The 24348-nt window shown below is 33.2% G+C and overlaps 1 long non-coding RNA gene across 1 annotated transcript in view; it reads right to left on the bottom strand.

Moving 5' to 3' along the window:
- Positions 1–377: 377 nt before the first annotated feature.
- LOC146999278 (uncharacterized) overlaps positions 378–24348 on the bottom strand; it is a 62542-nt gene continuing 38571 nt past the window's right edge. Inside the window, exon 3 of the long non-coding RNA XR_015039611.1 lies at positions 378–1369. This is a non-coding gene — a long non-coding RNA (uncharacterized LOC146999278). The remainder of the gene's footprint in view (positions 1370–24348) is intronic.

The raw sequence follows: 24348 nt of genomic DNA, 5'->3' as shown, positions 1-24348 counted from the left end.
AACCCCCGAAGAATGGCGCAAAGTATAATATTATTTGTCATATAACTGAATAATAATTGAATTTTTATGCAAAAATGTTATATAGTAATTCATAAAGTTCCTTCATATTAAAAATCGGAAACAAAAATTTGATTATTATTGATAAGCTCACATGTATGAAGTAATCAACTTGAATAGTAAACAAAATAATGCATATATAAGTTTGCATTTGTAATTAAAATAAAACTTTAACATTTCATTAATAATAAAGAACTTATGTAGATGAAATAATAACATTTGAAAGTGCAAAAATATTACACAAAAAGAATTTAAAATCGAATACATTAGATTCTTGTATTAATAGTTCATAAGAATATTTAAAAAATAACTTTATGACAATTCTTTATTTTTTCGCTTAATTACTGGTATTAATAAACTCCCTAAATGTTGGGACACTCTTAAATAGTGTTACACACAAATTCAGTTAAAATTTTTTTAAAAATATCTTTGTTCTGTTCATTATAAAATTGTACATAAAATGTATTTGTATCTTAATTTAATATTCTAAAATTTAACATGCAGTACAAAAATTTTTCCACAAAAGTTTCAAGACCCACAGAAGAAACTATGAACAGCACAAAAATGTTTAATTTATAAAATAACTAAGTACCCAATGTATCACTTTTATGTTCTTTTATGTTAATAGTTTGTTCTTTTGCTTTTATTTCGCAATGTGAATATTTGGCATTCCCTGAATTCATTGATGTTCCTTTCTCATTTCATCATTTTTTTAATTTGTATCTCCAAGTTATTTTAAATATATTCAACTGACTTTAAATCAGGAGATTTTTTGGAAGTATTTTGATCATTTCTGGGGAACTGTAGAACAACCATTAATTGAACATTTAAAATGATGTGATTAGTATCATTATCTTGATAAAAAATGCAAAATTTTGGTAAAAGAAGAAAGGTGTACAAATACATATCCACTGTATTTTTGAATACTTATCGATTAAATATCTATCTACAATATATATTATTTTTGCAAATTACTTATAACAGTCCTTTTTGAAACAGATTAAGTATGATGATATGTTGAAAGGGGGAAGTAATAATTCAATTCATATAATAAATTATAAATATGAGATACTGATGTTATTTGATTACCATACTTTAAATCTTAAATTTCTATACTGTCACAAAAGAATTTATAATTTGTTTGGCTATTTTCAGACATGGAACAACTGGAAATCCACTGTTCGTTCGTAGTATGTAAAAATTAAGCAGCATGCTAGAGGAAAAGGAGGTGGAGGTCCCACAATTAATCGCCTCAGCATTGAGGATGAAACATTGATGACCATGATTGGTACAATACGAACAGAAGGCAATCCTGAAATTAAAGAAATTGGATTTCAGGTAATAAATCTTACCCCTATATTAATACAGCTGTCCCTGTTATACATTATCATTTTTAATTTCTTTCCCAATTTAAATATTTTGCTAGTTTGCTTATTCATCAATATATTATGATTCAATTATAGACACCTGTTTGTATAGTATATGGTAAATATTTTACAGTAAATATTAATTATTATGAAACGTTGCAAATTATATCTTAAAATGAAAACTGATTGCCCTTTTATTATGAATTTCATAGACAGAAAATGCTGATGAAACGTCAACAATGGAAGAAGGAATTAGTACTGAAATTCTTCCAAGTACACCAGTGGAAGAAGTTATTGTTGAATGTGTTGTTCCAGAAGAAAAGTAAGTAATTAGAAATGAAACTTTTTTGTGCGCATACGTATACTTCATAAAATGCTGTCACCATATTTGTTCAGTCTCCTGTCATGTAAAAATGCGACATCAGACATACATAAGTCTGTTGCTTGTGTGTGGCGATATCTCTTGACTGCCTCTTGTCGCTTCTAGCACAATATATCACTCCTCCATAGCCATTGATACTTATGGACGACTTTGTTGACTCCTTGAAGAGATGTTTCTGCCCTTTGAAATACTCTGCAGGCTCTAGAAATGATGCTGTGAGCAATTACATACTCCTTCGCCACACTTATCACAATTCAACCTTCTTCCAGCTTCCGAATGTTGTGATTTCGAGTAAAGTTATCCAGATTATATCTCCTGGATTGCCTGTTGGCCATACCATACTGTAGCAACTCAGTGTCATTAACTTCACTTTATATCATGCAATAATTTTCAACAAAATTGCTGAGCCTGTACTGTCAGTGTGCTTCATACCCTTCCAACATTCGCCCCCTAATTCGCGTGCCATATATGCACATGCCCTTCTATATAGGTCCCAAGTGTTTCACCTGATTGGCCGTTTGGTCCATTCTATTGCAATGTTTCACTTTTATGTTAAGTTTCACCTCGCATACCAGTGTAGATGCCTTAAAATAAACCATGTCAGAAATGAATCTGAAATATTGTGTATATATGTGTTAATTGATATACTAATTGTATTTTGTTTTTTATAGATCATTTGGGGAAAGAACTAAGATAAGAAATAGACTAACCCAGTGGGCGGGGCGCGCGTCACCGACATGTCGGCAAGAAAGAGTAGGGACGATCTGGTTTACTTTAACACTGAAACCTATGGCGTTAGTATCAAATAACTGTTTTTAATTATTAAATGTGATACGTTGTATAGTGATGAGATTATGAAAGCCACAGTTTTTTCCAAATAAGATTTAATATATCTCATTAAAGCACTTTTTACTGCATTTCGCGCATTTTTTTCACGCGTAATTCTTCTAAAAACATCTTTACTTTCGTAAAACGGTAAAAACTCTAAGCACAAAATTTATGAACTTAATTTTGCGTAAAAATAAAGTAAAATTAAATAAGATTGATAGTACGTAATGCTTTGAAATAAATAAGTAAAATTAAACAAGATCTGATAATTTTTTTAAAAAAAATTAATGAAAATTTTCAGGCAGTGGTTTTCCAAACAATAATAACATTACAAAACGATCATATTTATTTGATTATAGGATCATTAAATTATTAACATTAAAGTGGATTCGTTATTTTAATAATTCATAAAATTCGGAGCATAAACTTTTCTAAGCGTAATGAAAGGAAAAAAAAGATAAAATAAAATCTAGAAGCACTCAAATTTTATATTACGCTCAAAAGGAACCTTTTTTTAAAGTTTTGTGTGTTACCTATATTTATTGAATATCATGTTCTTCGCCCGTAAACCAAATACATTTGAAACCAGCATATCTTTAGAATTTCCGCACTGGAGATAAAACTGTTATTTTCCGTACAGTGCTCGCTCTGAACTCGTTGAGTTTGTTAATCAAAAATTCGTTAAAGTTTTACAAAATATGAAATAGATTAAAATAAAATCGAAATTCGGCCGTCCAGATGCCCATGTTCGGCTGGAGAATTACATTATTCAAAATTTGATGGCTCTAGATCCTGTCGTTTTTGTCACCGTGCAAGAAACATACATGTATTCATGCAGATTTCTTCATTATTTAATTTCTTTACATATAATACAAGGCGATAATATTTGGTAACAACAATTTGCAAGGAGACACGGTCACTTATAGTAAAACAACGCAAAATGCAGCTTCGAAACTGACAGCCTTTCTAGGCGACCACCGCTTTGGGTTAATAAATTAAATTAACAGTAAATAAAAAAAATCTTATTCAGAACTAAAAATAAATTAAAAAAAATAGTCACTATAAAATACAAGCAAAGTTAATTATTACGGTTAAATACAATTTTAATCTTAGAATTAAATGTATAAAAATTTTTAAGGCATCAAAAGTGTTTATCACTATGATGTATTATGAAAGATAATTGAAATAAAATTCCTTTATGGAAATTGTTCTATAATACTCATCTATAATTTTAAAAAAGCAGCACAATTTAGAATTTTAAACAAAACTTTCAAAAATTCGTTTTTAAATATTTTAGTACTTTTTACTTATTTACACCAATAAAAAGCATAAAAATTGCAAGAGAAAAAATAGTTACAAATTTCCTTACAGCATAGGAAAAGCTAAAAAAATATCCAGCCCTGAAAGCATGCAATAGCTTTATAATTATTTGAAACGTTAATTATGCTCGATAAATATGCTAAAGTTTTAAAAATCAATCTCAGTTTCAAAAATAAAAAAGTGTAGAAATTCTAATTTGTGAAATGAGGCTCTACAACCAGCTTTATCTTGACAATTATACGCGCTTCAATAGATAACCACTGTCAAATTTCTGCAAGTCGTCTCTACTCCTCCGGATGTGATCAAAGTGACAGTCGACAACGCCTCAGACGAGGGAGAAAACCCGTTTGGGTTAGTCTATTTCTTATAAGGTCCATGGAGAATACATTGTGACGTCACAAGCTTATTCCCGCTCGTTTATGGACGTCACACAGCTCCGCCTTCTCAACTTTGTTGATGCAGCCTGTTCTACGCTTTTACCAAATTATTTATTAAGGGTGAAATAGCTAAAGGTTTCCGGTATTGTTTTTAAAATTACATTCTTTTAACCTTAATCATTTTTATTAATCATTTCTTCATATTTTTTTCTCTTAAAATCGTGTATAATAGTCGTAAATTTATTTCTATTATCCATGATTTCTTGTGAAATAATGATGGCCGCCATTTTTTGAAACACGGAGTTTCGTCGAAAATCTGGATGGCAACCATTTTTCAAAATAACGTATTTCATGTGCTTTGGCGCCAAAACAAATTCGCCAAACTTTGAAGGTGGGCCATAATGAAGCTGTTCCTTTTCTTTTACTTTATAATTGTATACTTCAATTTTTATTAAAAAATTAATACAATGTTTTCAAAAATTCCTGAGATATTTATTGACACATATGTTTTAATGTTAAATAATTAAATCCTATAAAACTTATTTTAAAGTATTCAAGTAATATTTTAATTCTTTTAAACATTAGTATGATGTTTTTAATTCGATATTCAATTTAAGTAATATTTTAATCCAATTAAATGTTGGTGCAATGTTTTTATAACTTGTTTTTATTCTATTATATGTAAGTAATAATTTAATCTTACTTTAGCATTTTATACTCTTAGTAAATATATTTATTTACATTTGCCAGCCATCTTAAAAAACAACGTTTTCAACAAAAAGTTAATCCATTATTTTTAACGATATTTATTTTTTAAAGTTTCGAATACTTTACTATATGCGTAAAATACGTAAAAACAGCATTTTTCAAGATGGCTGACGACTGTAAAAACCGCGCCAACAATTGCGCCAATGTAAATCGCCAAAAATCCGTGCAACCGTCTACCAAAGTAGCACCGAAAGTATTTATACAATTGAAGATTTGGAAAGATGCATCCAAAAATTTATATACATATATTTCTGTAATTCAGCTTAATACCAGGCAATTTCTTTGAGACTTATAGATATGAAATATGATGATATTTTTTTCACTGTTGCATTTTTTATTCAATATCAGAGAAAGACATTTTCCCATTATGCGTAGAAATTTTCTGATCAGGAAAGCATTTAAAATAAGTCAGAATAGAATTTAAAATTGAAAAAAATTTTTTTAACTTGGAGATGCACTGAGCTGAGCAACCATCTAAATTTAGCATCCCTTAATGAGCTGTCGCTTTTGACGTGTATAATTCAAATCTATTTGCTGTTCATTTATCTCCATTTGCTTAGCATTTGAGAGTTTCTGATTCCATGAAGTTATTTCATTTACTGTAGCTTAATCAAATTCGAAAGTGCACCCAACAGGTTGTTAATAAAACCTAAACAAATTCTTGAAATATGCTGAAACATTATTTTAAAAAGGCTTTAATGTCATGCACATGCATTTAGATTTCGAACTATTTCTTAATGATTTTCTATATGTAGTAAATTGCGAATATCATATTCATAACTTTAAAACAAAAAAAAATTAACAATAGCGAAGCATTTCATTATAAATTTAACAGATTTTTACTGGAAAATACATGCACGGAACAGCTTAGAAACACGTACGTTTCACTGCCGTAATCCAATGTTTTGAAGTTACAAACATGGACGCCGCTTGTTCGGTGGAGTTTCATTCCCCGATAGTGGAGGAAACTGCGAACCCTCCCTCCTTCTATTTTAACCAAAGCTGTATTCAAGCAGCTTTGATTCTAACCTCCTTCGAACTAACGATGTTTCAGTGCTGCCAAACTGAAGATTTAAAAGTAACTTCTATAAAGGCACTCAAGTTCCAAGTATCATTGTAAGCCGCGATTATTCTGCAATATCGCGCAACGTGTTTCGGCTGTAATCAATTTGATGCCTAGACTAGCGCTTCCAGTAGAGGAATGCATGACCACTCCTGAAACGATAGAATGAGTCTTTCTAAAATTTTGCCTAGATGGTAGATCGTAGCTTTACTTCTGGTCCAGTCCAGTCCGGTATTGCCGGAATTATCACGCGGAGCGCGATGTTACCGGCGCAATGAAATTTGCCCATACGGGCACCTAAGGTTTAAATGTCTGGGCGGGTAAAATAGGAGGTCCAAGGTGTTATTTCTGGTTACTTAGTCTTAGACTCGATATTTGACCGAACTATTGTGAAGAGCAACGTTGCCGGTTCTTGAAATAAATTCCTAGGGCACATGACATAATGAAATCCGGACGTGGAAGCAATCTCAGAAAAAAAAAACGGAGCAAAGGGGAAAAAGAGAAGTACCAAAAGGAGTAAGACAGTCTAATCAGACAAGTTCTCAAAACGTGACGAGCGATCAGAGTTTTCCAGAAGAATCCAAGACAATGCAGGTTCAATGACAACAATATAAGAAAAATACAATACAGTAATGACTTCAATGACAAACTCAAATTCTTCAATACAACCTCAATCAATACAACTAAAAACTATACAATTCAATACAGCAGTACAACACAATTCAATACAGTAATTCTACAACAACTTAGGCTACAAAGTTACAACACAACAATTTCATCACAACAATGCAAGTTACAACTCAGCAACGGCTACCACAATTTCCTAAGAACAATATTCAAGCTACAGAAATACTACTATCAAGATTAGATGCATTAGAAGTATAAACAGCTACCAATTGACGAGCTAAGTGTTAAAGTTGTCATCTCCTCCCATGAAGGTGTGTGCTGCCAGTAGCCCGAAGCTTAGATCTTCGAAGATAATTTCATAATTAAAAACTTGAGAGTAATTTACGGAGTCACATTGTACGGCTTTGTTGAAGAATTTTTCATTGGATCTTCTGATATAATCTGGAATTGTCTCAAGCTTTAAATCTCTATGTAAAAGTTCATTACGAACCAGATAGTGGGAGTCAGTAATAATACGCAGAAATTTGTTCTCTACAACTTGCAATTGATAAATCTGAGTTTGAGTAACCGTATTCCAAGCAGGAGCAGCATAGCATAGAATTGGTCGAATGCAAGTTGTATATCTTTTGGTACGCAAGCTATGATTAGAGTATTTTCCAATAACAGGGAGAAATCTGCACATGATACCAATGGCCTTGCTCTTGACACTTTTAATGTGGTTAGACCATGTGAGTCTTTGATTTAAAATGATTTTTAAATATTTAGCCTTTGTGACCAAAGGAACAGGTTCTGTTACTTCTGGTGTCTACTACTGGGAGTATTAACCAGTGCATTAAATTTTAATTACTAGTGGCCATTAGTATTTAATATTTTAAGGATGCATATTTATGTATGCGACCCGAAGGCGATTGATTTAACGTATAATAACATGAAATAAATATTAAGCAAAAACTAGAGCTTAGCTGAGAGCAGGGCTGTCTCCATCAATGGACCATTAAAGTAGATGGTCTTGGCTGTGGAGGTCGAAGGCGGCACCAGGAATCAAGTGGTGTCCAAATGGAGTTTCGATTGGTTGCTGACCAATTTAAAGTTTTTAGCACTGTGAGTAAATTAGCGATGAATTTCAGAATAAAACAATAAATAATATGTACAATCGATGACAAAAGTATTCGAACACCGATACCCTATCAGAAAACTGGGATCTGCGCAGGTTGTCAGCCATGTCGCATGGTGTGATGGTGTGTGGTTTTTAAAATGTTTATAATTCCGTGCATATTTAATTTTGCTTTGTGAAACCACTTTTAAATGATTGCTTAGTTGCTCCGGTTTGCGAAAAGGTGCTACACTTTACTGGATGCTGGATACTTTTGAAGATATGAAGATTTTTAAATTCAGCGTCGGCCAACCAGCTCATTTGCATATGAAAAGTTTTTTTTCCTTTATATCTTTTTACATATTATGTGTAAATAACTTCTGATTGTATATTTAGAAACCTTGTTACTTACTCTAACTATATATGAAAAAGGACGGCTCTAGCTCTTTTGGTTTTAAAGAAATACGTGTTTCGAAACTTTGAGTGGTGTTGGATTTTAATGGATGCCGATTGTTGACAATTGAAAGCCTTGTATTTTGCACCTTCCGGTCAAGTCTTATTACGAAGTGGAAAAATCTTTTGAAACTGTTTTTTATGTTTTCTAGGAGTAACTAATTGATAAACTGGTGCACTTGAGTATGAAACTTTCTGCCCGTTGGTCGATTTTTCTATTTTTGTGTAGAAGTCAATTTTAAGCATGTTTGAATGTTTTTTGGCCTGTTTCAAAAGTATTTTAGGCCATTTTTGAATATTTTATGGAATTTTATTGTGGGATTTTGTTTATTTGCTTATTGTGCTACTTTTATGTAATATTGATGTATTTAAATAGGAAATTTTGAATGTTGTGGTATTTTATTGATTTTTAGAGATTTTTAAATTTATCATAGCACGATTGTATAGCGTGCATTGTGCAAACATATATTTTTTATTTGTTTTTATTAAGCTTTAAATGTAGTTGGATTGCAAATTAGTATTCTGCGTATTTAGAATTTTTTAAATTCTTGTAGTGTTATAAATTTGTATATTATTAATTTTTTTAAACTGTCTGTATGTAGAGTTTGCGGAGTTTTGATAAAAGATTGCAATTGGATGTTTTTAACTGTATTTATGTGTTTTTAATACATTATATTTGGAGCCCGGCCACTTAATATAATTTCATTATGCCTAATGCAGATGATAAAATAGAAGATGAGGTTAATACAACTGAAGATGAAGAAAGGGACATTGTGCAAATCGTTAATAGTTTACATAGAGTTGTCGATAAAATCAAAGCACAGCGTAAAATTGGATGTACTTTAACTGACAAATTGATTTATGGACTAAACATGATTTTGACTTGTGCTGGAGTTCTTGGAGATAGGAAAAACTCTCAAGTTACCGGGTGTGTTGGATGTGAAAATTCTAATGAAGTAATTGCTTTGAGAGAAGAGATTATGAAAATGAGAAGTGAAATGACCTCCGAATTTGAGAAACTGCACGGAGATGGATCTCCTACATATGCTAAGGTCACGGCTAAAGGATTGGATGAGATAGTAATTAAACCTGCGGTTCCAGATATTAACGCATATGATGAAATTTGCGGTAAGTTTAAACCGGAAGAGATTTGGATTAATATTAAAAAGTCTTCATTTGGAGAAAAAGGTGAATTGAGATTGAAATTGGGAGATAGAGAGGAAGTTAAGAGGCTGGAAAGAGCAATTGCTGATGATGAAGGCCTACAAAAGAATTTGACTATTAGGAGGAAACGCTTTATAAAGCCTCGTGTGATTGTATACGATGTTGATAATAGTTTTACAAATGAGGAATTGGGAATTCTTTTAAAGAGAAATTGTTTGTGTTCCGGAGACTGCGTTAGACCTCTTTTCAATTTACCAACAAGAAATCGGAATCATAGTCATAGAGTATTCTTAGTGAGCGCTTCTTGCCAGAAAGATCAATTACTGTCAAGAGGTATTAACCGAGGTTGGAGAAATTATGACCTAAAACTGTTTCTTAGACCTAGGCAATGCACAAGATGTTTTTCGTTTAGTCATTCCAAAAAGAATTGTCAAGCTGAAATTTGCTGTTCCAAATGTACGGGGGCTCACTTGAGTAAAGAATGCAGTAGTAAATAATTTAATTGCATTAATTGTACTTATTCTAATGAAAAATTTCAGACTAACTTTGATATGAAACATAATGCCATGGATAAAAATTGTCCATGTTACTTGAGTGAGTTAAATTTCCTGAAGGATCATCTAGATATTGATTGTGAGTTTTAAACTTTTTTGATTTTTTGTGGTTGGGTTCCAAGTTTTTCTGTTTTTTTCTGTTTTATTGAATTTTATTGTAAAATTTTATTGTAATTTTATTGAATTTTTATAATATATTTGTTTTTTGGAGATTAATCATGAAAGAGTCTGGTATGAAAATTTTGAGTATAAACTTAAATCATTGCGCACTCGCCCAAGCCCAGCTCCAAGTACTTAAAGAGATTATTGGTTCCTCTCCTGAAATAATTTGTATGCAGGAGGCCTATGCGGTACAGAATGAATTGGCTTTTCAAAATCCTGAATGGAGATCCGCATATAATAGTGGAGGAAGAACGGGAATTATAGTAACTAAACCAGATGTTGATTTCACACGAGACTATGAAACTGATATTATTACAGCTATTTCTATTTATTTGTCTTCGAGCAGACTGGGCATCGTTACAGTTTACTTCTCTGCGGCAGAACACATAGAGGAATATCTCTCTCAACTGGAATCTGTGATGAAAAATTATAATAAATTCATTGTTACCGGTGATTTTAACTCTAAACATCCAAGCTGGGGCGCAGGAGATATTGATGCAAGAGGGCGATTGGTATTTGACTTTATCGTCTCTAATAATATAATTTTACTAAATGATTTGAGTTTTCCTGCAACTTTCAAATCTACCATCGGTGAGGGATGGACTGATCTTGTTATGACCTCACCAGGTTTGTCTATCAATTCTGGAGCTCTGCAAGTTCTGATGGATGAGAGTCTTAGTGATCATCGTTATTTGCAGTTGAATTATGATGAAAATATTCATTGTGCTCCTAAGATTGTTTTAACAAGAGATGTCCACCGGATTACAAGATATTGTTATAAAATTGCTCCGATAATGCAGAAATTTAAATTAGATTTATTGAAGTGTGAGGACTCTGATACAATTGAAAACTGTATTGAAAAATTTTTTGAGGATCTGTCTATCGATGTTAAAAAGAAGTTACAAACAAAACAAAAGGGAAGTAGGCAGATTTCGTGGTGGACTCCACAAATTACTTGTATGCGACGCCGGATACGTGCTTTGAGGAAAAGTTCGCAAATTTTGAATTTAGCGGACAATATACGTAATGAAAGGAAAATTGCATATAAAAAAGAATTGGCAACTTATAAACGTGTAGTTCGGAAGACAAAATTTGAAACTAAGAAGAAATTTTTTCTTAATAATCTTTATTATTATGATGGTTTTTATCGAATTGCCTCTAAAAAAGTGAGACGTGCTGTTGCTCTGTATAATCCTCAGCACGTTGACAATTTGATTGAACTCAATAGACAGAAGCTTTTGCAATCACTCAAATTGGGAGCACCTGGGGATATTTCATTAGATGAGGATAGAATTTCTGATTGTCCATTGGATGACGCTGTAATTACAGAGGCAGAGATAAGAAGTGCAGTTGAACAAATGAGGCGTCGAAGCGCTCCGGGCCCGGACTGTTTTAATCCTATATTTGTTCAGATTTTAATCATGAACATATCTGGATATTTTTATATTGCTTTTTAATTACTGTTTTAAATTTTATGTGTTTCCAAGAAATTGGAAAATCGGTCGAGTTGTTTTAATTCCAAAGCAGAATGACAGATATAGACCAATTGTACTTTTGAGTGTTTTTGAAAAAGTGTATGAAAGAATCTTGGTTGAGAGATTGAAGTTTTACCTGAATAGTAGAATGATGCTCAGTCGGCGACAGTATGGTTTCACAGCTGGCTGTTCTACAGATGATGCATTATATGATACTATTGACTTTATTAGAAGCTATAAGAGTTCGCATCACGTAGTGCTGCTGTCCTTGGATGTTTCGTCTGCATTCGATTCAGTGTGCTGGAACTCTATTTTACAAACCATGATTAACCTTAAATTGCCAAGGAATTTGATTCAATGTTATAGGAGTTATTTTAACAATCGCAAAATCTTGTTTTATGCTTTCAAGGATGAAACTGCAGAGATAGAACTAGAGATTTTCATTGGTTGTCCGCAGGGCTCCTGCAGTGCTCCCCTGCTCTGGAATATCATATTAAATAAATTTCTTATTTTGGAATTTCCCAGTGATGTTAACTTTATTGCATATGCAGATGATCTTGCTGTTCTGATGTATGGTGCATCATTGGAAAAACTCGAGAAATCATTTGAGAATGTTATGTTAAAACTGGAAAACTGGAGAATCGGCGAGGGTCTTGAATTGAACTTAGAAAAAACTTTTGCAATCATTTTCCCGCGGGCTGGGATCAAAGTGAGAGCTCCACGATTTAGATATCAAGGAAAAAGAATAAAGTTCGTTGATGTTATTAAATATTTGGGAGTCAAAATTGATTGCAAGTTGACCTTCGCAGATCATTTTAAAACAATTCATCGGCTCTCAGATGATATGTTAATGTTTTACAGGAGATCTTTTTCTAGTGAGACACTCTGTAACAAATCATGCATTCTTAAAGATATTTTGAATAATGTAATTATCCCTAGAGTTTTCTATGGAATTGGTGCCTGGGGATCCAGAGCCGGGGATTTGGTCAAGTTGAGGAACAAACTCGATGCGATACAGAGGAGCTGGTGCTTAATGATTACAAGATGTTTCCGTACTGTTTCAACTGAGGTGCTCTGCGTTCTAGCCGGCACGCCGCCTCTTTCAATTTTATATAAATTATATTTTGAAAAATTTTTGTTCAGAACTGGTAGACTTGATTTTAAATTGTATAAAGATATTTTGATTACAAGGCATATGTTTGAAAGAATTAATAATATTTTGGTACATCCTTCTGATTTATGTGTTTTTGAATTTGATTGTAAACTCCCAATAATTGGAGAATTGGATATTTATACTGACGGGTCCAGGCAAGATGATAAATTGGGTGCAGCATTTGTGATTTATCATTATGGAACTGAAATTGAATATAAAAAATATAAGCTTAATAATTATAATTCTGTATTTCAATCGGAATGCTGTGCTTTACTTAAAGCCCTTCAATGGGTTAAGAAAAATTTGACTTGTGTTAATTCTATTCATATATATATACTGATTGTATGTCTTTGCTTCAATCCTTGACCTCGGCCCGTCCTACTAATTTATTAATATTTGATATTAAATGTCTATTGAAATTTTTGATGCAGAATATGTGCATTCATTTACACTGGATAAAAGCCCATGTTGGCTTTGTTGGAAATGAAAGGGCCGACGTGCTGGCTAAAGAGGCGACCACTAATGATGATTGTGAATATATAGAAATTTCTGGTTCGAGAAGTTATGCAATTAGAAACATGAAAAATTTTTATGATGATATTTGGAATACTAGATGGAATGAATCAGAGAGGTGCGTGGGTCTTTTGAAGTCTATTAAAATTCAAAATGGTATGCGACCAATTAGTGATATTGATTTAAACCAGTTTTTAACTGGGCATGGAAGATTTCCCGCGTACTTCTCGAGATTTAATTTACAAAATTCAGGCTTGTGTGGTCATTGCCATCAAGTTGGTAACGCAGATCACTTCTTGAATCATTGTTCCTTACTGGAAAATTTGAGAAAGAAATGTTTGGGAGATAAGTCATGGAACTTGGAAATCTTAAAAACATATTCTAAATGTGCAATGAATTTGATTAATTCTAATAGAGTTGAATTTGGAATATTTGTTTAGTATTGTGTATATTTATCTTTTGATTATATGTATTATATTCCCAGTTATGAGTATTTATAGGTTTACTACGAAAATTTTGAAATTTTTTTGTGTATTGTTTTATTTAGTGCATTGTGGATGTTTTGTGCATGTGGTGTTTCGGGGGGATGCGGTTGATTGTTGCATGGATGTGGCCTTGCAGATGTTGAGAATCCTGATGGATTACCAGATTTAAATTATCGAAATCAATGGTGGTTTTGAGTTTCAGGAATTTGATTTTTAAATTTTATGGAATTTTTATATTTTTTCTTAAATTTTAAATTGTAGTTTTTGATTTTAAAATGTTCTGAAATTTTAAAGTTTTAAAATTTTTCTTATAATCTGTTCTTGATGGAGTAATTGCTGGGGTTTTAATATGATGCATGGCAATCTTGGGTTTTTCCAGTTTTGGTTTTGGTTTGGTTTTTGGTTTTTGGCAGTCTTGGAGCTTCTTTTCTATGTTTATTAAAGATAATTAATACATTTGAATTCAGATAGTGGTAGGACTATTAAAGTAAATTTTTGAAATAAATTAATAGTTTAAATAGAATTATGATTATACAAATAATATGCTATTAAAGTAATATTGTGGGGAATTCGGTTTGACCTTCTACAGGTTATTTAAATTGGGAATTCCTCGATGGCTTTGGACCGCCTGTGCCTGTTCCGAAAATTCATGTGAATGAATGTTTCTTGAGAGTTTCCGCCACTCTGTTTGCCCGTGGGGTTTTTAATTGTTTTTGGATTTTGAATGTTTCGTGCTGTGCTTCGTTGTTTGTATGTCTCTTCCTTATTTTTAGTTTGTTAATTAACCTCCAATTATTTTTAGTTAATTAGCTTCTTTTTCTCTCTTCTTTCCTTTTGTGGTCTTGAGGGGGTCGACCCTTTATGGTCATATGGTCCAGTGGGACTAGGAGGATTGGGTCTTCCCTGTATTATGACCCTATCAGAAAATTACAAGATGGCGTTTTTTCTTCGTGTCATTCAATCATGGCTTTTTACTCCCTATCTTGGAAAACTGAAATCTACACGATCTCTCTTTGAATTCCGAAGCCATTTTGGGAAAAGCGGACAACCCTGTCTTGGAAAAACTGAAGTGAACGCTCTACACCACTTCTCTTTGAATTCGGAAGCCATTTTGAGAAAAGTGGGGAGTGAACGCTCTACACCACCTCTCTTTGAATTCGGAGGTTATTGTGGAAAAAACGGACAACCTAATCTTAAAAAACTGAAGTGAACGCTCTACACGATCTCTCTTTGTATTCGGAGGTCAGTTTGGGAAAAGGGGACAACCTGATCTTGGAACAATGAAGTGAACGCTCTACACCGCCTCTCTTTGAATTCTGAAGCCATTTTGGGAACCCCCATCTTGGAAAAAACTGAAATTTACACGATCTCTCTTTGACTTGAGAAGCCATTTTGGGAAAAGCGGACAACCCCATCTTGGAAAATTGAAACGAACGCTCTACAAAATCTCTCTTTGAATTGGGTAGCCATTTTGGCAAAAGCGGACACCTCATCTTGGAAAACTAAAATGACCCTATCTCTCTTTCAGTTGGGAAGCCATTTTGAAAAAGTGGAAAACCCAACCTTGGAAAAAACTGAAATGAACTCGCTTTACGATCTCTCTTTGACCGATTTTGGAAACTCTCTCTTTCTGAACTCCTATCTTGGAAAATTGAAATAGAATCTGTACACTCTCTCTCTTTGAATAGGGACGCCATTTTGGACTCCCATCTCGGTAAAACTGAAGTGGACTGTCTACATTATCTCTACTTGAATAGGTGTTGGTGTATTTAATGTTGGTGTATTTAATTATGGCAAAGCACACGAGGGCTATCTGCCTAAGGGGAGGGATGCCTTTCGTGGAGGACTTTCTAAGGGAAACTGGCTCGTATACACGATACACATGGGGAAAACCACGAAAACGCCCATGCAGCCAGCCCGTTCGCGGGATTCGAACCTCGGACCGAACTACCAGTGTTCAGCGACTTTACCGCTCGGCCGCTGGTGGGCCTACTTGAATAGGAAAACCGTTTTGATCTCCCAGTGGTGGAAAAAAAACTGAAACCTACACGATCTCTCTTGTGTGTGGTGGGTCTGTTTGACATTTCGACGGCTGGAAATTATACAATGATATAGGGACAGAAGGGTTTAAGCATTTATATGTAAATCATAGTATTAATTTCGTTGATCCTGATTCTGTATGTTTTACTAATGCAATTGGAAGAACTTGGAGGCATGCCAAAAGTACCTTGCCCGCTTAAAATCGCAGAGTCAACTTTCAGTTTTTTCTATATTTTTACCATTAGTGTACGCAAACAAGAGACTTACTTAATAAATTCGTAGAAACGGTGAGGGAAATTAACTTAGAGATGTTTAATATTTGTATTAAGAGCGTTGAATAAAATTTTATATTTTTTAGTTATTTTTATTTCTGCTGTGCATTTAATAAAAAATAAAATTTTTATTAAGTATTTTATTTACTAAGTATTTTAACATTGTTTACCCTTTTTCGAAAGATAAGTGCACTTGTTATTACATTGTTTTAAATATTTTTAAGTCTTTTTGTTTACACTTCGCACTTTACGTCAAACATGTCTTCGAAAATGGAGTTTCTCGGAAAAATATTTGGCGATAACGTTTTGACAACACGGGGCGTCTGGCACATCTGTTCCGGTCCGTCCAGCCGGAAAAGATCGAATTCTTTTCAAACAAAAATTTGAAAGGCGAAACGAATAGCGGAAAAATAGCTGCCGGCGAATTCTCGCAAATTATAGTCATTAATCGGAAACAGATGTATATCAGATCACAAATAACAAGAATAAAACATTTTTACAAGATGATGCGCAACATATATTTTCTGGAAATTTCGTGGTAACATTACTTTTACAAAGAGCAATACTTACGTTTCGATACGTAAATGTATTTCGTTGCGATATATGTAAATATGTTCAAGTGTTTCGACATGCAAATGTGCATTTAAAAATTTTGTTTATATTAAAATTTGTGTTGTGGAAATTACAATAGCATATTTATTCGACAGATATCACAAAACAATCTGAGAAAACGCGTGAGTAATTTTAAACTGTGAGCAATAATGAAAATCTCAAGCACACTGACTCCGAACTACAGAACCCGGTATATAAAAATTCGAGCCTTCAAAAACAGCAAGACTTCCAGAGGACAACGCATCTCTCAAGGAACTCCCCCAAATCAATAGATTTGAACAACCAAGTGAGCAGCAGCTTGAAGAATCTGATATTCTGATAGAACGAATATACAAACACGATGAAAAAATTCTTCCACCCATCTTCTGACACGACCTGTTGTATGATGGAGAATGTATGAATCTAAGAAGAATATTCAGGAAGAACAAAGCCGAAGAATACAAGAAAATCGCCCGCTCGGACTATTCTTGTTAAGATACCGTTCAGATCAAGAGAAACAACAGACAGAACTATCGACTGTCTTCTGAAAGAAGAACTACAGTAAATCATCTTCCGCGAGAAGCAAGACATGTTTATGAATTTATCCTACGTGACTAGATTGGAACTTTAAAGAAGACTAAATAAGGGAATAAATTGCATCTCTATGAATACCGATCACAAAAGTAAACTAATTCAAGAAAAACCGAACGAAAGTTGTGAAACTTTCCGTTATATTTTCTACAATGCAATACATCTACAATACATACAAGTACTCTAAATAGATGACAGCAAGAAAATCTTTGTATTAAAATTTCTGCGTCACACAATGATAAAGATAGCATCCTTCAGGTATCCAATTCAATGCTTCCGTTTCCAGCTCTTCGGTAATGGTCAAACAGAATGCTTTAATGACTGGCGGTGTCTCAAGTGCTTCAAAAGTAATTTAACTCATGTTTGTCCTCTGCAAAAGAACCCACGTACACACGAGGTGTGAAAAGGGTATTTGTTTTTAGTGGCTGTAGGAATTAGAACTAAGTAAACACTTATGGACTTGTATAAAAGAGTGCATTGAGCCGAAAAGGACAACACATTCTGACGGCTGGAAATTATACAAAGATATAGAGACAGATACAGTATTTGTATGTAAATCATAGTAATTGGGTTCGCATTGTTATTGCGAATTGCTGCTTAGATGCTCAAGAGTGTGTACTGCAGCTTTGAAACTTTGCCCGCTGTATGCAAAATTGAAAGGAACAAACGAAAGTAAACTCAGCAGTGATTTGTGGAAGCTTCCTTTTTATTCTCAGTTTCTGAATACTGATACTTCTAAACAAGCTGACTCCAGAGTTAAGCTAATGGTGATGCTGGGCAGGAATTTCAACAAATTCTCAAGCACAAGACTTTGAATTCCTGCTTAACAGGAATTTCTCATGCTTACAGAAACCTGCAAATCAGTGTGGATATCATTGGAGAAGTATTAGATTATACTATTAGAGATGCCGCTGGAGAAGTAATAGACTTAAATTAAAAGCAGTCTAACTGAAAGAGAAAGTGAAGGCGAATGTTAAATGAATTTAATTCTCTTTCATTTTGGAAGTTAATTCTTTATCCGATAGCTGGACGCAAATATTTGGTAAAGACTTCTTTTGTACTGCCAGAAGAGCTTTCTTCTAAAGATGATTACTTTTGACAATTGTTCCTCCTACCTCTACTCTTTTTTCTTCTATCCTAGGGATTACAGTTCATCGTTTACCACATGAGACTCCCAGGAGGCGTCATTTCAATTCCGCTTATAAAGGCCAACAGTTCTGGAAATTTAAGCATATCTATCTGTACTATTTTGGACCAGCTTTCAAAACAGGTTTTTGTTCCTGAAAATATATAGCGATATAGTTTTATCCAAAATTTCCGGAGTAAAATTTGTTTTATACTGGATGTCAGACTTTCCTTCCATTATTCAGCTATTAACTGACAGATACGTCTATAGCTTTACAATCAATACAGGAATAATTTTATTAATCGAGTTTCACTTAAATTTATTTTTATTATGTAGAGTCGTAAGGTTTTTTGAAGCAGAACACATTAAAAACGTGTAGCGTCCTCGCCGGAAATTGAACACCGGACTTCCCGATTGTTAGCCGGATCCATTATCCAGTTACACAATGAACGCACGCGGAAAGAAGGATGAAAAATATCTTATACACTTATTTATTCACTTAAATTCATTTATAAAAACACATGGGTATATCGATATTTTACATAAAGTAATAAACCATTTGTACTATGATTCTAAACTAATAAGTGGACTGTATAGCAAAAGAACTAACTAATTTATTTACAGTAATTAACTATTCAGATCTAATACATGCTCTAGCATGTTGCTTAGATGGCCAAGTGAGAGTTTCTCTACTTATCCAATAGGTGGCGCTGTATTCTAACTTAACATGCCGCCGCCCGTTGAAATTACAAATTTCAACATGTAAATTACAAACAAACATACAATTTAACAAATCAAGAACAACTAATTCTACAATACAATATGAAAGCTAATAGATAATCTTTCAATATAAAATAATGTAACATTTTAAGAACATAAACATTCACTATGCTACAATCGAACTTATTCTTTAAACAGTTCCATTTTAATATAAAGCACAATTTTCAATAAGAACATAATAATGCAAACTAAGCATTATTATCCTGGATAGGTAATAAAAAATTTTACTAATACATCGAATATACACACCATTTGATGTTTTCACTTTAACAACTCTGGCCTTATTATCTTTACCAGGTAAAACTTCTAGAATTCTAGCTAAAGACCATTTAAATGGGGGAAGATTATCTTCCTTTAATACAACTAACATACCTACCTTTAAATTTTCTTTATTAATAAACCATTTGGTGCGTTGTTGTAGATGATTTAAATAATCAGTTTGCCAACGTTCCCAAATAACTTGAATGAACTTGGTAATAACTTGCCATTTAGAAAGTCTATTATCTGTAAGATGAGACAAATCTGGTTCAGGATATGAAGTAATGGAACGTCCAATTAAAAAATGACCCGGCGTTAAGGCTTCAAAGTCATTCGCATCTGTTGATAAAGGTAAAATTGGACGAGAATTCAAAATACCTTCAATCTGTGTGACAACAGTCCAAAATTCCTCTAAAGTTAATTTATAACTGCCGATTGTCCGCTGAAGATGATTTTTAAATGACTTAATACCTGCTTCCCATAAACCACCGAAATTTGGTGCTCTAGGTGGAATTAGTTTCCAATTTATACCTTCAGATGTTCAGAAATCTGCTATATCAGAATTAGATTTAAGGACTAAGCTATGCAATTTTTTCAGTTCTGATTTTGCACCAACCATATTAGTACCGTTATCTGACATTATGGTATTACATTTTCCACGTCTAGCAATAAATCTTTTAATAGTAGCAAGTAATGAATCTGTGGTTAAATCAGTTACTACCTCTAAATGTACTGCTTTAGTAGCTGAACATATGAATATAGCAACGTACACTTTTGCATAATTACCCTTTCTCTGATTTTTATACTTGATGAGGAATGGACCAGAAAAATCGAGTCCACAAGTATTAAATACAAACCCTGGGTTAACTCTTTCACCAGGTAAATTTCCCATAAGTTGTTCACATACAATTGGTTTAACCTTAAAACATGTTACACATTCATGTACAACTTTTCGAGCTATATCTCGACCATTAATAACCCAAAATTTACTACGAACCTGATGCAATAGGGCTTGAGCACCAAGATGTAAATATTTAACATGGTAATACTGAAAAATTAATCTAGTAAATACATGATCTTTTGGCATTACATAAGGAAACTTTTGGTTGTAATTAAGATTACTATTGGCAAGTCTGCCTCCTACTCTCAGAAGAGGATCATTATCAAGAAATGGCATAAAAAGTTTAACTTACTTTTGGGAGAAACACAATTCTTATTTTTTAAGGATAGAATATCCTTGCTAAAATGTTGTAACTGTACATACCTGATCATGATTTTTCAGCGTCATCCAATTCCTTAACAGTTAGAGAACCTATTATTTTTTCCCCTTACAATTGGCTATAAATCTACAAACAAAACTTAACACATGAATAATACGAATATAGTTATTACTAATGTTTAGAATATGATCTAAAACAAGGGAATTGGAGTTCACATTTAGATAAACTAAGTCACTATCCTTAAGTTTGAGTTCTTTGACTATTCCACATTATCTATATCAGATAAAATTAATTCACAAGGATTAGTCAAAAACCTCTCCTTAGTCAAGAAAGTTGGTCCATACCACCATAAATCATTATGAAGAAGATCTTTAGGTTCAGCTCCACGTGATATCAAATCAGCTGGATTATTGTGAGTGCTAACATGGTACCACTCATGAACAGCAGTCATGCTTCGAATAACAGATACTCTATTAACAACAAATGTCTTTAGTTGATAAGGTTCCTTCTTAATCCATGCTAACACTATTGACGAATCAATGAAGTAATAAACCTTGACTATAGGCAGCTGAATGGCCTCTAATATTCTTTTCATTAGTTTTACCAACAGAACTGCACCACAATGTTCCAAACGAGGAATGGTAATTGACTTCAGAGGTGACACACGAGACTTGCTGCACAGAAGTCTTGATGAACATTCATTTGAAGATGACATACATTTCACATAAATTGCAGCACCATAGGCTTTCTGACTAGCATCACAGAATCCTATAATTTCTATTTGCTGTAATCCATTGGTTAGAACAAATCTAGGGATGCGATAATCGTTGACTATTTTGAGACTATGCAGAAATGCCTTCCATTCTTCAGAGTAATTTTTAGGAAGAGGTGTATTCCAATTTAATTTTAGAAGCGAAAGGTTTTCTAGAAATATTTTAACTTTTGTCGTAACAGGTCCAATTAAACCTAACGGATCAAAGAGGCGACCTATTGTTGATAAGACATCTCTTTTCGTGCCTGTTTCTTCAAAGTCAGGTATCTTTAAATCGTAAGAAAAACAGTCTGTAGACGTATTCCATGACATTCCTAAGGCCTTTGTAATCTGAGGCTTATCCGTAACTTGAAAGGAGTAATCCTGAGTAGCACTTTCTTTATTCTTCAATAATTCTGGATTGTTTGAACACCATTTGTGTAACTGCATTAAACCACGTTCTAGAAGACAGGCTAACTGTGTCTGCAACTCCTTAGCTTCTTGCAGCGTATTAGCTCCAGTGATAATGTCGTCCACGTAACAGTCCTTCAGTATGGCTCTTGAAACTGCTTCAGGACCCTTATTGCAAGGAATGGTGCACTTGCTGTTCCGTATGTTACAGTCCTTAGACGGTAAGTCTGCACAGGACTACCAACTGATTCCTTCCACAAGATCAACTGCAGGTTTCGTTGAGATGGTTCAATAAGTATTTGTCTGTACATCTTCTGAACATCAGCTCCTAATGCATAGTTGTACTTTGGAAATCTAATAATAATAGAAAATAAATCTTCTTGAGATATTCGCCCTTTCATTAATATTGAGTTCAGTGACTTTCCATTGCTAGTAGCTGTGGATGCATTAAACATAACGCGAAGCTTGGTAGAGGCTTTCTCTGGCCGATAAACTCCATGATGACTAAGATAATTGCAAGTCGATGTTTCAATTTCTTGAACTTCTTCCATGTGATTTAGATCCTTATATTCTTTAATAAAATTCTTATATAATGTTTTCATATTCGAATCACTTTCTAGTCGATTCCACACTTGATGCAATCTTTTCTCAGCCAGCGTTTTCAATTCTCCTAATTCTACGCCTTCCCTTATGGATAACTGAACTACATATCTTCCATCATTTTGTTTATAGTAAGTACGCTTGAAATGTTCTTCACAGTATTTTTATTCTTCACTCAAAGCATCCTCGATATTTTCAATGGATTCAACTTCCCAAAATCTTTGCAAAATTTCTTCAACTCTTTCTTCACTATTTAGAACTAAACCACAATAATTTACTTCTGAGTTACTCTTGCATGCACCAGACGTTATATATCCAAAAACTGTTTCTTGAAATATCAACGGTTGATTTTCTAACTGAAATTTTCCTTCTTTTAAAATCTCAAAGAACAATTCGGCCCCTAGTAACATAGCTATTTTGTTAGGTGTTCAAATTGCGGATCCGCCAATTCAATATCAACGGGAATATTTAATGACTGCACATCTAAACACCTTGATGGAGTTACATTGGTTATTTTAGAAATAACTAAACAATTAACTGATCTTACATATGTTAAATCCTTATTCGAAATCTGTACATCTAGTTGATAATTAATATTTATAACGTTCTCATTAATTCCGGATACAGATGCATAAATTCTTTCTTTCCTTATATTTAACAAATTAGCAACTCCTTCACACAGGAAACAACTCATGCTGCCGTTATCAAGTATTGCGCGAACTGGGATTCTTTTTACTTCGGAATTGCAAATATAAATTATTGCAGTCGCCAATAAGACGTTTTTTCTGCGTGTCAAAAGACAACTTGATTGATTTTTATTAGAGACATCTGCGTTCTTGTTTATAATTTCCTCACTTCCTGCTTCCGTTTTGTCTAACTTATGTTCGATGGCGCCATTTCTGAACAGGCGATGTATTAATGAATGGTGTTTTTTATGGCATTCCGAACACCTGAACTTAGAATTGCATTTTGCGATTAAATGTTCGTTACTGAGACAGTTTAAACACAGTTTATGGTTTTTAACTATTTCATATCTTTGATTTGGATTAAGTTTTAAAAATGAATCACATTTAGGCAGTGGATGATTATTATTTTGACATATTACACAAATCGAAACACTATCGGTTTTAACCATCAGAGCCTTTGATTTCGAATTTTTTTTCTAACGGATATTTCATTTTATTAGCACTACGGTTAATGTTATCCAATAACTGACATCTTTTCTCTAAAAACGAAATTAATTCATCAAACGTAGGAACTTCCGTAGCATTAATGCTGAGTTCAAATTGTTTGCGCGTTTCAAAATCTAGTTTATGAAGTACGATATTTAATAACAGAATATCCGATAAATTATTTTTCTCATATTTTAAAACATTCAAAGCCCTAACGTTTTTAGTAACATTATCTATTACATATCTTATTCCTTTAGACGATTCGAATGTTAAAATACGTAAATCCATTATTGACTTTATATGCGTCTCAATTAATATTCTTTTATTTTCATACCTATCTTGAAGAGCTTTAAATAGAGAACTAAAAGTATCATCAACAGTTTCAAGATTTTTTGCTTCATCAGTTAATGCAGCCTTTAAATAGTTCAGTTTCTGAACTTCTGTCAGTTGAGTGTTACTCGCTATGATGTTTTCGAATTGAAGCTTAAAATTATTCCATTCGGTATATTTACCAGAAAATTTAGGAATTGGTAATTCTGGCAAACGTACTTGTTCTTTAGGATCAAATTTACTACAATCATTTTCATTTTCAGAATGTGCTATAGATGATAGAATTTCCATAATTCTTACCTCTAGAACTTCCGTTCTTTCTTCCATTTCGGCGATTTCTTCATCGATGTCTGTGACATCTTTTT

This window comes from Stegodyphus dumicola, chromosome 1 (assembly GCF_044657685.1).
Source record: "Stegodyphus dumicola isolate Sdum_Otavi_A_Nest chromosome 1, ASM4465768v1".
Classification (NCBI taxonomy): Eukaryota; Metazoa; Arthropoda; class Arachnida; order Araneae; family Eresidae; genus Stegodyphus; species Stegodyphus dumicola.
Note: the sequence above shows the minus strand (reverse complement) of the source record. Positions and strands in the feature narration are given on the sequence as shown.